At 43.7% G+C, this 12,244-nt stretch overlaps 1 protein-coding gene across 3 annotated transcripts in view; it reads left to right on the plus strand.

Annotated features, from left to right (window-relative positions):
• The first annotated feature begins 9,767 nt into the window (after positions 1-9,767).
• LOC129828648 (caskin-2-like) overlaps positions 9,768-12,244 on the plus strand; it is a 123,734-nt gene continuing 121,257 nt past the window's right edge. For all 3 annotated transcript variants that reach the window (XM_055889745.1, XM_055889743.1, XM_055889746.1), the window contains exon 1: positions 9,768-10,101. The gene's annotated coding sequence lies outside the window, so the exon portion shown is untranslated. The remainder of the gene's footprint in view (positions 10,102-12,244) is intronic.

A 12,244-nucleotide genomic window follows, 5' to 3' on the forward strand; every position in this document is an offset into this window, starting at 1 on the left:
CTGTCTTCTTTGCTCAGATAATAATGAATTGGATTTATATAGTGTTTTTCCACATTCTCAAAGCGCTGTAATCTGCAATCCACCACATCCGCCTATGCCGGCTTTCCACATCTGTGGTGGAAGGTGGCTGAGCTACAGTGATGTTTGTCAGACCTCACGAAAACCTCTGTAGCATCTGAACGGTTTGGCCTAAAACTATTATGAAGAGGGGAGACTCTCACGAACACCATGGTGTTCTCCGTTTTGCTCTACGACCCCAACAAGTGTCAAAGGACTCGTCTGAAATCGTTACCGCTGATGCGACAACTTCTGTCTGTAGCTTCCGAACACGGTGGTTTTGCTCTACGACCCCAACAAGTGTCAAAGGACTCGTCTGAAATCGTTACCGCTGATGCGACAACTTCTGTCTGTAGCTTCCGAACACGGTGGTTTTGCTCTACGACCCCAACAAGTGTCAAAGGACTCGTCTGAAATCGTTACCGCTGATGCGACAACTTCTGTCTGTAGCTTCCGAACACGGTGGTTTTGCTCTACGACCCCAACAAGTGTCAAAGGACTCGTCTGAAATCGTTACCGCTGATGCGACAACTTCTGTCTGTAGCTTCCGAACACGGTGGTTTTGCTCTACGACCCCAACAAGTGTCAAAGGACTCGTCTGAAATCGTTACCGCTGATGCGACAACTTCTGTCTGTAGCTTCCGAACACGGTGGTTTTGCTCTACGACCCCAACAAGTGTCAAAGGACTCGTCTGAAATCGTTACCGCTGATGCGACAACTTCTGTCTGTAGCTTCCGAACACGGTGGTTTTGCTCTACGACCCCAACAAGTGTCAAAGGACTCGTCTGAAATCGTTACCGCTGATGCGACAACTTCTGTCTGTAGCTTCCGAACACGGTGGTTTTGCTCTACGACCCCAACAAGTGTCAAAGGACTCGTCTGAAATCGTTACCGCTGATGCGACAACTTCTGTCTGTAGCTTCCGAACACGGTGGTTTTGCTCTACATCGGCCACAAGTGTCACACAGGACTCATCTGAAGGTAACCCATACAAATGAACAGAAGTATGGAGGTAGTTTTGTGCCGTCAAAAATAAGGGGATAAATACAATGAACAAAAATATAAACTCAACATGCAAAAATGTCTACGATTTTACTGAGTTACAGTTTATATAAGGAAATCAGTCAATTGAAATACATTAATTAAGCCCTAATCTATTGATTTCACATGACTGGGAATACAGATATGCATCTGCTGGTCACAGATAAGTTTACAAAATGGTGGATCAGATGACCAGTATCTGGTGTGACCACCATTTGCCTCATGCAGCGTGACACATCTCCTTCGCATTGAGCTGATTAGGCTGTTGATTGTTTCCTGTGGAATGTTGTCCCACTCCTCTTCAATGGCTATGCGAAGTTGCTGGATATTGGCGGAAACTGGAACACGCTGTCGTACACATCCATCCAGAGCATCCCAAACATGCTCAATGGCTGGCATATCTAGTGAGTATACAGGCCACGGAAAAATTGGGACATTTTCAGCTTCCAAAAATTGTGTAAAGATCCTTGCGACATGGGGCTGTGCATTATCATGCTGAAACATGAGGTGATGGCGGCGGATGAATGGCACGACAATGGGCCTCAGGATCTTGTTACGGTATCTCTGTACATTCAATTGATCCATTGATGAAATGCAATTGTGTTTGTTGTCTGTAGCTTATGACTGCCCATAACATAACCCCACTGCCACCATGGGGCACTCTGTTCACAACGTTGACATCAGCAAACTGCTTGCTCACACGACGCCGTACACGCTGTCTGCCATCTGCCAGGTACAGTTGATGAAACCGGGATTCATCCATGAAGAGGACACTTCTCCAGTGTGCCAGTGGCCATCGAAGGTGAGCATTGGCCCACTGAAGTCTGCTACAAAGCTGAACTGCTGTCAGGTCAAGACCCTGGTGAGGATGACGAGCTGAGCTTTCCTGGGACAGTTTCTGACAGTTTGTGCAGAAATTCTTCAGTTGTATAAACCCACAGTTTCATCAGCTGTCTGAGTGACTTGTCTCAGACGATCCTGGAGGTGAAGAAGCCAGATGTGAAGGTCCTGACCTGGCATGGTTACACATGGTCTGCGGTTTTGAGGCCAGTTAGACGTACTGCCAAATTCTCTAAAACGATGTTGGAGGCTGCTTATGGTAGAGAAATTAACATGAAATTCTCTGGCAACAGATCTGGTGGACATATTTGTAGTCAGCATCTCTGGAGAGACCTGAAAATAGCTGTGCAGCGACTCTCCCCATCCAACCTGACAGAGCTTGAGAGGATCTGCAGAGAAGAATGGGAGAAACTCCCCCAAGCATCATACCCAAGAGGACTCTAGGTTTTAATCGCTGCCAAAGGTGCTTCAACAAAGTACTGAGTGAAGGGTCTGAATACTTATGTAATTGTGATTTGCAAAATGTCTGAAAATGTGTTTTTGCTTTGTCATTTTGGGGTATTGTGTGTCGATTGATGAGGGAATTTGTTTTTTTAATCAATTTTAGAATAAGGCTGTAACGTAACAATATGTGGACTTTAAAGGGTCTGAATACTTTCCCAATGCACTGTATATATATATATATATATATGTCCTGAGCTTTCTTATATCTCCTAGATATAGGACAAACACTTCAAAACCTTATTCCTTATGCAAAAATGTTTGACTGTCTTTTATGCCATTTCTGAATGTGTTGTTAAATACATGTCTTTGGGCTTTAGTTGTAAAGGCCAAATTCAATCATTCCCCCCCCCCCCCCCCCCCCCCCTTCACCACAACGGCTTAGACCGTTAGAGATTATGCAATAACTCATTGCTTAACAGTAATACTTTCAGGAACCTCTTTTGCATTTAATTGTCAACTCTTTATATTAGCACATTGAAGCAAATACAGTTTGTTATTCACACAGCATGTGTCATTCAGATTTGGTTGAATCCTTGTGTATATACACTCCCTGTGTTCAAAGACCTGTTCAGAGTAGTCCATCAGGAATTCCAGCGATCTAGATTTTCAGAAGGCCTTTATTACCGACATACAGCTTTTCATTGACAGGAACCAGCTCAGTAGTGTTAGTGAATGGAACCGACTGGCCCATCTCAACAACCCCTTTGGTTTCATGGGCTACAATCTATCTCTCTCTGTATCTCTGTCTCTCTGTCTGTGTGTAAACATGGTACATTATGTTATTATGTGAATATATCCCGTACTGTATGTTATTCTGTGTTTTATAATGTATACATCTCTGTATTTCTGTGTGGATTTGCTGTGCTGTGGTGGACAATGGAGGAATACTCAACAGCTCTGGGATGGGGAACGTTATAGATGCCCGTGACTCTGTGTTTAGGTGAGGTGTGCTCACACAAAGATTGTACTTTGAGTAGGATTGTTGAACTTTGTGATCTTGTGAGGGGCATTTCTCATAAAGCTGATGTAAATGTCAAATGGTTTTAATCTGGTTAGGTCCTTGTAACTGATTCAGGATCAGCTCTCAGCTCCCAGTTCTGACAATACCCATCAGTTAGCTATACAATAATCTGACCCTGAACCAGTTGGTAACTAAAAAAAAAAGTACCCTAGTCTTAATCTGTGTCCGCGGGACACTGACCCACTGAGTTTCAGTGCAGCAATGTTTTGACCACGACTGGGTCCTCTCCTAGTGCAACCCTGTAGACCTGTTGGAAACTACAAACATCTCATTTAGGATGAATGGGGCTGTCACTGCTGGTTTTGAACACGACGTTGGAAGCAGAACATCCGTCTACGTCCACACATCCTTCTCCATCACAACATCACTGGGCAGTCTGAATAAACAAGGCTTCAGACAGCTACCCCACAACAAGGTGTGTAACAAGGGCTGCCTACCAAACAGCACCCTATTCCCTATACAGTCCACTACTTTTAACCAGGGCCCATAGGGGATATTTAGGGGACAGGGTGTCATTTGGGATGCACTGTGCTTGACTTGGACTGAAATCGGAGTCTGTACTTATTTTGGGTGCCGGTACTGTTTTATATTTAGGTGCAAGGAGCACCACAATACTTTCGAGCGAATATTCTATGAGGAACAGGAGCTCAAGCAGTAGAAAATGAGATGCCAGTACTCCGGCTCGATGAGCTCCTGCACAACTCAAGCGCTGGACACAGACAATGACAACAGCAGTAAATCTTCTGAATCATCCAGTGATTTTTACATGAAGATACCCCCTCGGCTACACCGGAGATCATTTATCTCAATGGGACATAATGGTTTAGATAAAGGTTAGATAAGAGAACAAAAATCACTTCACCCTTTAACATGGAATCCTCATTCCATCTTTTTGATCTGTGTGTTCTGATCCCAGAAGGCTCAATATACTGCAACTTCCTAGAGTCACTGATGAAGAACAGAAGAATACCAGCAGAGAAATGTAAAGGATGGACGTAATAACTATTATTATCAATGCATTTGTTTTGATAGGATTTCTGAGCATTTCTCAAAGCGCTTGACATTTCATGGGGTATCGTCTTTACTGATTCTGTTCCAGGCTGAGATCATATTATGGCGGCCATTTTAACAAGAGCAGCTAATACTTTCTCCACCCTGACTTCCTCAGATACATCTGGAGCAGGTAGGACCGACTCTTGAGGGCCCTTCAAAGGTTAACTTGACTCCAGGGTCATCATGACACAAATGTAGTGTCTGAGGTAACTCCTGACAGGTTTCTGAGGTCCTGGAGGCTGAAGACAACCCTACAGCCATACAGTAGATCTACACAGGGGCGCAACTTTGGTTTTAGAAGTGGGGTGGGGGGGGGCATAACTATATGTGTACACTACCGGTCAAAAGTTTTAGAACACCTCCTCATTTAAGGGTTTTTCTTTATTTTTACTGTTTTCTACATTGTAGAATAATAGTGAAGACATTAAAACTATGAAATAACACATATGGAATAATGTAGTAACCAAAAAAGTGTTAAACAAATCAAAAGGTATTTTTTATTTGAGATTCTTCAAAGCTTTGCACACACTTGGAATTATCTTAACCAGCTTCATCTGGAATGCTTTTCCAACAGTCTTGAAGGAGTTCCCACATATGCTGAGCACTTGTTGGCTACTTTTCCTTCACTGTGGTCCAACTCATCCTAATCCATCTCAATTGCGTTGAGGTCGGGTGATTGTGGGGGCCAGGTCATCTGATGCAGCACTCCATCACTCTCCTTCTTAGTAAAATAGCCCTTACATAACCTGAAGGTGTGTTGGGTCATTATCCTGTTCAAAAACAAATGATAGTCCCACTAAGCCCAAACCAGATGCGATGGCGTATCACTGCAGAATGCTGTGGTAGCCATGTTGGTTAAGTGTGCCTTGAATTCTAAATAAATCACAGACAGTGTCACCAGCAAAGCACCCCCACACCCTAACACCTCCTCCTCCATGCTTTACGGTGGGAAACACACATGCGGAGATCATCCGTTCACCCACACTGCGTCTCACAAAGATAAATCTCCAATTTGGACTCATCAGACCAAAGGACAAATTTCCACCGGTCTAATGTCCATTGCTCGTGTTTCTTGGACCAAGCAAGTCTCCTCTTCTTATTGGTGTCCTTTAGTAGTGGTTTCTTTGCAGCAATTCAACCATGAAGGCCTGATTCACGCAGTCTCCTCTGAACAGTTGATGTTGAGATGTGTCTGTTACTTGAACTCTGAAGCATTTATTTGGACTGCAATTTCTGAGGCTGGTAACTGTAATGAACGTATCCTCTACAGCAGAGGTAACTGTGTCTTCCTTTCCTGTGGCGATCCTCATGAGAGCCAGTTTCATCATAGCACTTGATGGTTTTTGCGACTGCACTTGAAGAAACGTTCAAAGTTCTTGAAATTTTCCGTATTGACTGACCTTCATGTCTTAAAGTAATGATGGACTGTTGTTTCTCTTTGCTTATTTGAGCTGTTCTTGCCATAATATGGACTTGGTCTTTTACCAAATACAAGTACACCACATCAGTCACTGGATTTATCAATAAGTGCATCGAGGACGTCGTCCCTACAGTGACGGTATGTACATACCCCAACCAGAAGCCATGGCTTACAGGTAACATTCGCACTGAGCTAAAGGGTAGAGCTGCCGCTTTCAAGTACTCTAACTCGGAAACGTACAAGAAATCCTGCTATGCCCTGCGACGAACCATCGAACAGGCAAAGCGTCAATACAGGGCTAAGATTGAATCATACTACACCAGCTCCAACGCTCGTCTTATGTGGCAGGGCTTGCAAACTATTACAGACTACAAAGGGAAGCACAGCTGTGAGCTGCCCAGTGACACGAGCCTACCAGACAAGCTAAATCACTTCTATGCTCGCTTCGAGGCAAGCAACACTGAGGCATGCATGAGAGCATCAGCTGTTCCGGACGACTATGTGATCACACTCTCCGTAGCCGACGTGAGTAAGACCTTTAAACAGGTCAACATACACAAGGCTGCGGGGCCAGATGGATTACCAGGACGTGTACTCCGGCCATGTACTGACCAACTGGCAGTTGTCTTCACTGACATTTTCAACATGTCCCTGATTGAGTTTCAATCAGACCCCCATAGTTCCTGTGCCCAAGAACACAAAGGCAACCGGCCTAAATGACTACAGACCTGTAGCACTCACGTCCGTAGCCATAACGTGCTTTGAAAGGTTGGTAATGGCTCACATCAAAACCATTATCCCAGAAACCCTAAACCCACCCCAATTTGCATACCGCCAAAACAGATCCGCAGATGATGCAATCTCTATTGCTCTCCACACTGCCCTTTCCCACCTGGACAAAAGGAACACTTATGTGAGAATGCTATTCATTGACTACAGCTCAGCGTCCAACACGATAGTACCCTCAAAGCTCATCACTAAGCTAAGGATCCTGGGACTAAACACTTCCCTCTGCAACTGGATCCTGGACTTCCTGACGGGCCGCCCCCAGGTGGTGAGGGTAGTTAGCAACACATCTGCCATGCTGATCCTCAACACTGGAGCTACCCAGGGGTGCGTGCTCAGTCCCCTCCTGTACTCCCTGTTCACCCACGACTGCATTGCCAGGCACGACTCCAACACCATCATTAAGTTTGCAGACGACACAACAGTGGTAGGCCTGATCACCGACAACAACGAGACAGCCAATAGGGAGGAGGTCAGAGACCTGGCCGGGTAGTACCAGAATAACAACCTATCCCTCAACGTAACCAAGACTAAGGAGATGATTGTGGACTACAGGAAAAGGAGGACCGAGCACACCCAATTCTCATCGACGGGGCTGTAGTGGAGCAGGTTGAGAGCTTCAAGTTCCTTGGTGTCCACATCAACAACAAACTAGAATGGTCCAAACACACCAAGACAGTCATAAAGAGGGCACGACAAAGCCTATACCCCCTCAGGAAACTAAAAAAATTTGGCATGGGTCCTGAGATCCTCAAAAGGTTATACAGCTGCAACATCGAGAGGATCCTGACTGGTTGCATCACTGCCTGTTACGGCAATTGCTCGGCCTCTGACCGCAAGGCACTACAGAGGGTAGTGCGTACGGCCCAGTACATCACACCCACCACCCGCCAACCCCTCTTTTATGCTACTGCTACTCTCTGTTCATCATATATGCATAGTCACTTTAACAATATCTACATGTACATACTACCTCAATCAGCCTGACTAACCGGTGTCTGTATGTAGCCTCGCTACTTTTATAGCCTCGCTACTGTATATAGCCTGTCTCTTTACTGTTGTTTTATTTCTTTACTTACACATTGTTCACCTAATACCTTTTTTGCACTTCACTGTAAGGTTGTATTTGGCGCACGTGACAAATAAACATTGATTTGATTTGAAATAAGGCTATCCTCTGTATACCCCCCTACCTTGTTACAACACAACTGATCAAACACATTAAGAAGGAAAGAAATTCCACAAATTAACTTTAAAGTTGGCACACCTGTTAATTGAAATGCATTCCAGGTGACTACCTCATGAAGCTGTTTGAGAGAATGACAAGAGGGTGTAAAGCTGTCATCAAGGCAAAGGGTGGCTATTTGAAGAATGTGAAATATAAAATATAATTTGATTTGCTGAACACTTTGTTTACTACATGATTCCATATGTGTTATTTCATAGTTTTGATGTCTTCACCATTATTTTACAATATAGAAAATTGTAAAAATCAAGATATACCCTTGATAGGTGTCTATACTTTTGCCGATAGTGTATATATATATGCAATTTTTTTCCTGTCAGATAAACACTCCAAAACAGCCTACCCGACTGTTTGTAGGCGTCCACATGGTCCTAAAGCACACTGTTGCCTTGTTTTGTATCACATTCCAATGATTAAACTGGGGGGGACAAAAATTATATTTCAGAATGTGGGTGGGGACATGTCCACCCGGTACCCAGTGAAAACGACTCACTGAAGATGCATTATGTGGTTCTCATGAAGTGTCAGTTCACAATATGAAATTATCTTCTTGACTTTTCTCTCAATCAGGTGCCTATGGCTTCAGCACCTTGGACTACAAGTACCCAAACTACTACTCCGACAAACAACACTCACCAATTGTATTTGTCGTCAATCATGATTATATAAAGGAGATGAAAACATGGAAGAAGTTCCATGACAAAAAATGTATCAAACTGTACAGTGGAAAGGGACATGTGGATAACTGATTATGAAAATATCATCCTTAGACTTCTATCATTCACTGTACATTTTTTAGCGCTGCATTTTCATTGTACATAGATGTTACAGATAAAACCTCAGATGACTCAAAACTCAAAGTAATTTCAGTGTTGAATGCACTGTGAGTGGTTCTGAAAGAGTGTAATGAGCCAAGGAGATAGGAGGCATTGTAACACTCACTCCCACTCATGTTTGAGTTTGCTACCTAGACAGAATATTCTTTGAGTGATGCAAGATAGTGTTAAAATTGCAAAGAATGGTTAACATTTTTAAATTCTTGAATTAATCTATTTCTAATAGTTTATTCGCTCTGTAAGAGAAGCTATGCGTGATTCATTGTTTAAACAAGACTAAAATACATGTATTTCATTGTCGTACTTTTGAAAGCACACTGCATCGGTCCATTTGATTTGAGTGCAACGGGTGTGTTACTTACGATACCCCGTCTTACCAGCAGGTGTCACTAAGACCTAACAACTTCGAACTGTGGACCGTTTTATTTATGTTTCCTTGACTACATACACAAACTCCTTTCCAAACCCTATCAGAGCAATTTAATGCCACTTGGATTGCGCGGCTTTCGAATATTTCTACACAGTAAAAACCGACCTAAGACCTTGTCTTGTCTACTATGGACATCTTAATTCTAGCTCCAATAAATTATAACTTTAGCCTAACTACCGATACAGAGTGCAAGGGTCTGGACTTTTTGTTTTCTTTGTTCTACTGTATTATTGACTCTATGTTTTGTTTATTCCATGTGTAACTGTGTTGTTGTATGTGTCGAATTGGTATGCTTTATCTTGGCCAGGTCGCAGTTGCAAATGAGAACTTGTTCTCAACTAGCCTACCTGGTTAAATAAAGGTGAAATAAAATTTAAAAAAAGAGTCAGATATTTGCTCACTCCCCTAATGATTAAGGATAGTATGGGAGCATTGTAATCTGATCCTGGATCTGTGTCTTCATTCGCGACGAAGTTCTCCACCAGAGTTTTGATGCGTGTGGAGGCGGAGCCAAACTGTTGGAGCCGCGCGCTTCGCTCTAGGTCGCAGAGGGATTTGGCGAAAGATGTCCTCCTAACGCAGGGACAATTCAGGCGAGTTATCTTTCAGGAATTGTCTGTCTGGCGCGAATGACAGGATTTTATTTACTGTAAGCAAAATAAGATTTAACTGAATAATGTCAGTTAGACTTTCAATAATGTATCTAAACGTTGTCTGGATTATGTGTTGCCAGTAGCAGCATAACTTCTTCATACAGGCAGATTCCATTGAGTCTACAAGCACCTGACTGCTGAGCACTACACCCTGGCTTCAACGCTTCACCAGTCCAAGGTCAAGGACCGTATAACATCTGTCAACATTTTCTGGTGAGTTTGTATTTTCCCTATTCGTTGGTTTATTATTGAGTGGTCTTGCAAGACCACCAATCAAAAAGCACTTGATTAGGTGAAACGTCCGGGGACCCGGAGGAGAGATTTAAAAACCACTGATCTGTTTATGTTTCAAGATAGATGGGTACACCTGCTTGTCAATAGTAGCCTATGTAGCTGGCTATCTCAGGTTTGTTTTAAGGCCAGTTTGTTTCCCTAACTACAGGGACGCAATCTAGCTAACAGCACTGTGTTTAGTTACAAATGTTCCTACATGTGCCTCCCTCATGGACAGCTGCTGATTAAGCTATAATGTGACGTTATGACACCCTCTAAACCAGGGTTTCTTAAACTCCGTTTTGTTTTTTTGCCCTAGCACCACGCAGCTGATTCAAATAACCAACTCATCATCAAGCTTTGATTATTTGAATCAGCTGTGTCGTGTCAGGGCAAAAAACGAAACGTGCAGGGGGGGTGTCGAGTTTGGGAAACCCTGGTCTAAACTGTGTGTACTGGGTTTGGGGTCAATCCATAAGACAGTCATTTGCTAGCTGGCAAGCAAGGTGCCTGACCAGTTTTAAATTAGTGGCTCATCATGGCACGAATGAAAGGCATTAATTAAGCTACTACTAGCTGGCCGGGCTCCCGAGTAGCGCAGCGGTCTAAGGCACTACAGGCGTCATTACAGACCCTGGTTCGATTCCAGGCTGTATCACAACAGGCCGTGATTGGGAGTCCCATAGGGCAGCACACAATTGACCCAGCGTCGTTAGTGTTTGGCCTGGGTAGGCTGTCATTGTAAATAAGAATTTGTTCTTAACTGACTTGCCTAGTTAAATAAAAAGTTCAGAGATCATATAGCCTAACTTCTGAGTGGAGTTAAAATAGTTTCATGACTGCTTCCTTACATGATGTCATCTCCCTTCACATAAGTGTAGCCTAAAATAGAACGATATTATCATCAAAGCTGATGTGATCTGATGTGTACAATAACCTATCACAGTGTTGTATATGTAACGGATGTGAAATGGCTAGCTAGTTAGCGGGTACGCGCTAGTAGCATTTCAATCAGTTACGTCACTTGCTCTGAGACTTAAGTAGTGTTGCCCCTTGCTTTGCAAGGGCCTCGGCCTTTGTGGAGCGATGGGTAACGACCGTGCTTCGTGGGCAACCGTTGTTGATGTGTGCAGAGGGTCCCTGGTTCGCGCCCGTGTCGGGGCGGGGAGGGGACGGTTTAAAGTTATACTGTTACATTGGTGCCGTGACCCGGATCACTGGTTGCTGCGGAAAAGGAGGAGGTTGAAAGGGGGGTGAGTGTAACGGATGTGAAATGGCTAGCTAGTTAGCGGGTACGCGCTAGTAGCATTTCAATCAGTTACGTCACTTGCTCTGAGACTTAAGTAGTGTTGCCCCTTGCTTTGCAAGGGCCGTGGCTTTTGTGGAGCGATGGGTAACGCTGCTTCGTGGGCGACTTGTCGATGTGTGCAGAGGGTCCCTGGTTCGCGCCCGTGTCGGGGCGGGGAGGGGACGGTTTAAAGTTATACTGTTACATATAGGCTAGATGTAGTTAGCCCCACAACCTGCTGGTAAACAGAAGCCCTGCTGTAGACAGAGACACCAATAACAGCTCCTCCTTCTAACTCGTTGTTGTGCCATTATGTCCCAGCACAAGATTTCCGAAGAATGGGGGGGAAATGTAATTGAATGGGATAGTGTAAAATAGAAAGAATAGATTATTGTCCTTGTGAAGGAAAATTATTTGCCAGGTGACAAACAAAAAGTACCCACATTCAGTTGTCATGACAGGTTTTCTTTTGTCGTTATACAAATGAATACGTATTTGTCACATGTGCCAAATACAACAGGTATATAACCTTACAGTGAAATGCTTACTTACATGCCCTTAACCAACAATGCTTTAAGAACTTAAAAAAGATAAGTGTTAAGTAAAAAAATAGAAAATAAAGTAACAAATAATTGTACAGCAGCAGTAAAATAATAAGCGAGGCTATATACAGGGGGTACTGGTACAGAGTCAATGTGCGGGGGCACCGGTACAAAATGCTGTCTGTTTATTCTAGTCTCTCTTTCTCTCTTTTCCAAAGCAAGTCAAATAAACTCTCGCTCTCTCTCAACCCCC

The sequence above is a fragment of the Salvelinus fontinalis genome, chromosome 30 (genome assembly GCF_029448725.1).
Source record: "Salvelinus fontinalis isolate EN_2023a chromosome 30, ASM2944872v1, whole genome shotgun sequence".
Lineage (NCBI taxonomy): Eukaryota > Metazoa > Chordata > Actinopteri > Salmoniformes > Salmonidae > Salvelinus > Salvelinus fontinalis.